The sequence below is a fragment of the Penaeus chinensis genome, chromosome 8 (assembly GCF_019202785.1).
Source record: "Penaeus chinensis breed Huanghai No. 1 chromosome 8, ASM1920278v2, whole genome shotgun sequence".
NCBI lineage: Eukaryota > Metazoa > Arthropoda > Malacostraca > Decapoda > Penaeidae > Penaeus > Penaeus chinensis.
In genome coordinates, this window is record NC_061826.1 from 23,879,000 (window position 1) to 23,883,899 (window position 4,900).

At 34.7% G+C, this 4,900-nt stretch overlaps 1 protein-coding gene across 7 annotated transcripts in view; it reads right to left on the reverse strand.

The window, feature by feature from the left end:
• Positions 1-2,069: 2,069 nt before the first annotated feature.
• LOC125027736 (NGFI-A-binding protein homolog) overlaps positions 2,070-4,900 on the reverse strand; it is a 348,334-nt gene continuing 345,503 nt past the window's right edge. For all 7 annotated transcript variants that reach the window (XM_047616850.1, XM_047616854.1, XM_047616853.1 and 4 more), the window contains one exon: positions 2,070-4,900. This exon is cut by the window's right edge and continues 497 nt beyond it. The gene's annotated coding sequence lies outside the window, so the exon portion shown is untranslated.

Below are 4,900 nucleotides of genomic sequence, written 5' to 3' on the forward strand. Positions count from 1 at the left end.
AATTATAACAAAAATAATAATGATGATAATAATAATAATGGTAATGATAAACATAGTGAAAATAATGATAATAATAATGATTATAATAATAATAATAATAATAATAATAATAATAATAACAATAATAATGATAATAATAACAAAGATAATGATAATGATAATAATATAGTAATATTAAAAACGATGATAGTAATAATAACAATAAAACTAACATTAATAATGTTAATAATAATAATAGTAATAATAACTATTATGATGATGAAAATGAATATGAGGATGAAGATGAAGATGAAAATGAAGATGAAGATGAAGATGATGACGATGACGGTGAGAATAATAGCGATGTTGATAATGGTGATGATGATGAAGAAGATATTAATAATAATAATAATGATAATAATAATAATAATAATGATAATAATAAAAAGAAGAAGAACAGTGACAATGATAATGGTAATGATAATAGTAACAATAATGATAATGATACGTATCTTATTCTGAAGACAGTGATGATGCTTTATAACTGTAGATTGATTTAGCCTTTATTATCATATATATATATATATATATATATATATATATATATATGTATGTGTATATATACATATATATACATATACATATATATATGTATGTGTGTGTGTGTGTGTGTGTGTGTGTGTGTGTGTGTGTGTGTGTGTGTGTGTGTGTGTGTGTGTGTGTGTGTGTGCACACCCACACACACACACACACACACACACACACACACACACACACACACACACACACACACACACACATATATATATATATTTAAATATATATATATACATACATATATATGTATATATATATACATATATATGTATATATATGTATATATATATATATATTGTGGCGAAGCTATCAGAACTTATATATATTTGTGATATATATATATATGTATACATAAATATGATATGTATATATACATGTATATGTATTTATGTATATTCATATATACACATATACACAGTATATATATATATATATATATATATATATATATATATATATACATATATATATGTTTATGTATATATCTATATGTATATATACACACACACACATGTACGTATGTCTGCATGTTTATGTATATAGGCTTATATATAGACCGACGCCAAGATGTCAACATAACCAGCGACCTCTTGAACGCATGAGCCTCGGTGCACAGGCGTCCTTTACTCCTTTGCCACGGTCTTTCCTTCTCCATCTTTCTCTCGGGGTTTCCGGAGACACTGAGAGTATCAAGGGCCTTTTACTTCTTACTTCTGAGGATTTTTTCATCGGTTCTGTGAAATAAATGTTTCTTTTGCACTTTTAGATTTGTCGGTCCATTGGATGTTTCACTCGGCGGGGAAATGTTGAAGTGTTGAGGTGTCGCGGGAGGGGCGGAGGGGAGGGAGGAGGGGCCGGAGATACCTATATATATATATATATATATATATATATATATATATATATATATATATAGAGAGAGAGAGAGAGAGAGAGAGAGAGAGAGAGAGAGAGAGAGAGAGAGAGAGAGAGAGAGAGAGAGAGAGAGAGAGAGAGAAAGAGAGAGAGAGAGAGAGAGAGAGAGAGAGAGAGAGAGAGAGAGAGAGAGAGAGAGAGAGAGAGAGAGAGAGAGAGAGAGAGAGAAAGAGAGAGGTGGATGGGAAGGTAGCGTATGTGAGGGAAGCAAAACAAGAAGAAAAAACAAAAAATCCTCTACAGAATGATTAAAAAAAATACATACTCTGAAAACCATACTGTTATAGTAAAATATATTGAATAACCGATGAGATGTGAAAAGCACCATCGCACAACGAATGGAGTTAACATAGATTATTAAAGAAACTCACAGTTCGGTCAAACATGTAGCAAGGTCTGAAACCTTGATATTTTTTTTGTTCAGAGTAAATGTCGTAAAATAAATGTTTAGTTTTGTTTACATCATAGTAATTCTGTGAAAAATAATTATCATCAGAGACATGAACAGGCTGTAACAAAAATAAAGACCTGACAGCTAGAGTAATAATTTTGATAATAATGATAATGATAATCATAACATTAGCAAGAACACTGCTTTATTGTCAACAATGTTGCATTTAGGCATCTAAAACCCAAATACTCTTCATTTTCGACAAGATCTACAATAAAAACACATCAAGATAAATCCATATCTTATGATAATATCTGTGACTGAGCCGATGCCAAAAAGAAAAAAATATATATAAAAGATAAATGAAAATAAAATAAATGTGGCTAATTACTCAAGCAATATGAAGTAAAATCATATTGCTTATCATCATCTCTCTTTCCTTTTCTAAGTGTTGTTGAGCCGATGTGAATGAAACAAACACAAGGAGACAGTGGATTCGAACACACACACAAAAAATACATGTACATCTTGCAACGCTGCTCTCTAAACTTAAAGGGATCGTGTGGCTTATGAAAATTAGCAGTATCATTGGGAAAAGATTTACTATAGATAAAAATAATAATGATAAAGGTAATAAAGAGCATATATGATAAAGTCAGCACTGACATGATAAAATCAGACGCATTCATTTGCTTACTTTGTAGTCTTTCTCAGTGCTTCCTAAAAAGGAAAAAAGGAAATGTATCAAAAGAAGTAAATTCACTGAAACAAGGAGGTGGAATCAGATATACAACCTTAATGATATAAGAAGGAGCTGACTTTCTCTGGCCACGCGACAAATACATACAGGTACGGGAAACAGACTTCCAGCAAGAAGCCACATCAACTAAATTACGTCATTCTAATATCTACATGTCACTACAGGAACCACCTTTTTTCGCCTACGTTTTTTCACAAATGCAAAAGCAAATTTTGGCTGCATGATTCCAAATTCCAAAACTGACTAGAGCAATATCCTATCGACGGATGTGAAAGAACCCGTCGATCAGTACTGACGCGAGTTCCTTCACATCCTTCAGTGTGACGTCCGTTCGTTCAGAGAATAATAACAAGAATGATAATTAACAACTAAGAAATATCTTATCATGATTCACTTCATATGTCAAAGCTAATTTTACATAACCAATATTACCCCAATAAACCTTTCCTTCCAGTAAATGATGAAAAAATGACGAAAAGCTCATACTTAGTTTTGGAATCTGGAGGTCGTTCGCCCAGGGACACGCTCACCCCGCAGCTTCCCCACGCCGAGGGCCGGCACACATATCACAGTTGACTTAAACGTCGCCTATATTGGAAACCCTCGTCCGATATCATGTAGAGCGGCTACACCATGCTGAGGGTTTCGCTTGTGGATTTAAAGTCGCCAGTAATGCTCACGGAACACAGTTAGGCTTACCGAAGGACACCGGTAATGTATGGTTTAGTTCTTTTTGTATGTCTTTAAATAAAAAGATACTTGATAAAGTGCGAGAATGGTTAAGCTAAAGAAACAATGAGAGCTGTATGGTTGATTATCGGTTTCCTGTTCCTCTTTTCTTTAGTTACTCTGTTTTTAGTGGCAAATCGACTTATCTTATCCTAAGCAGATTATCAACCAGCACGCCACGGAATACCCAGTTAGTGCAGAGAATATTATCATTAGTTTTTGTTTTTGTTGTTAGCATGTGTTTCCGCGTTAGACAAATCATGTTAGTTTTGGCCGCGTTAGACACGGTTTAGAATTCTTTTTATCTTTCCTACCTTTGTCTTTGAGATGCTTTCAGTGGGGATCGCGGAGCGAACGCGGTCAGTTCGGCCTCCTTGGTCCTCCACTGTATTCTTAAGTTAAATCTGCGTCTGTTATGGTTAGAAGGTTTGCAAATCTTGACCTCCGCCTTTTACACGGATGTGTTTCTGTCTTAGTCTATGTGAAGTGTTAGATTTTTTTAGTATCATTAATTAATTGATTTTGTATCGATCGCACCGATTACTTTTTCCCATAACAATACAGAAACAAAGAATATTAGGTAAATGGATTCATTCATGGATTCATAGCCAAGACTAGGATAAGGAATATAGGTAGAATTAGGTAGACGAGGACGAACTGCAAGGACCGTCTGGATGACCACGTCTTCACATCCAAATCTGGATCGGTCAGTTGTCCCGGTGCTAGAAAGGGTCCATCGGTTGTATGCTTGTACTTTACAAAGGATTCATTCAGGTGTCACTATGCCCTCCGTGATCTTGCTTCAGGTTTCGGTTTGCTCTAAGGTAAAGTTCATAATTATTGTGGGTTCTTTCATGGAACACACTGTGCTTTTCTTATCTTCCTTATCTTTGGTTTTCCATCTCACAGTATGTAAAGTGCACAAACACTTTCTTCTTCCTCTCCGTGGGCCATATTTCTTTACCACTTTTCTTCACAAGCGAATGACATCTGTTTCGGAGAAGTCTGAATTGTGGATTCAGTTCGTCGGATTTCATAGGGAAAGACTGCGTTGCACTGAAGATCGACAATAAACCTTTTTACGAAATATCTCATCACTTCTCTTGTATTATATTTATCACTGGGAAAATTCACATGCACGATTTTTAATATCTACACAGCATTTAACATGATTTTCTACGTCACAGTCTCTACACGTTCGCTTACGTTCTCTGGATTTGTGTTGAATGGAATGCCATCGAATGAGCAGAAATAAACAGGTGCAATATATGATGAAATAGGAACTGAAGGTTTTATATTTATGTATATATATATGACTGGATTTTTTTTTCACGGTAGAAATAAGGCATATACGTTGTTGTAACAAACGCTGGTTCAATGGAACTTCTGCAATCGCATCTTTACATACATTTGCGTCACATATTGAGAAAAAAAAATCTCCATTGCACATTGAGAAGTGCCTGTCTCGCAGTGGTCGGTGGAGGCATCGAATTCCTTGGCCCTTGGGAGGAGCCACGACGGCGGGGGTG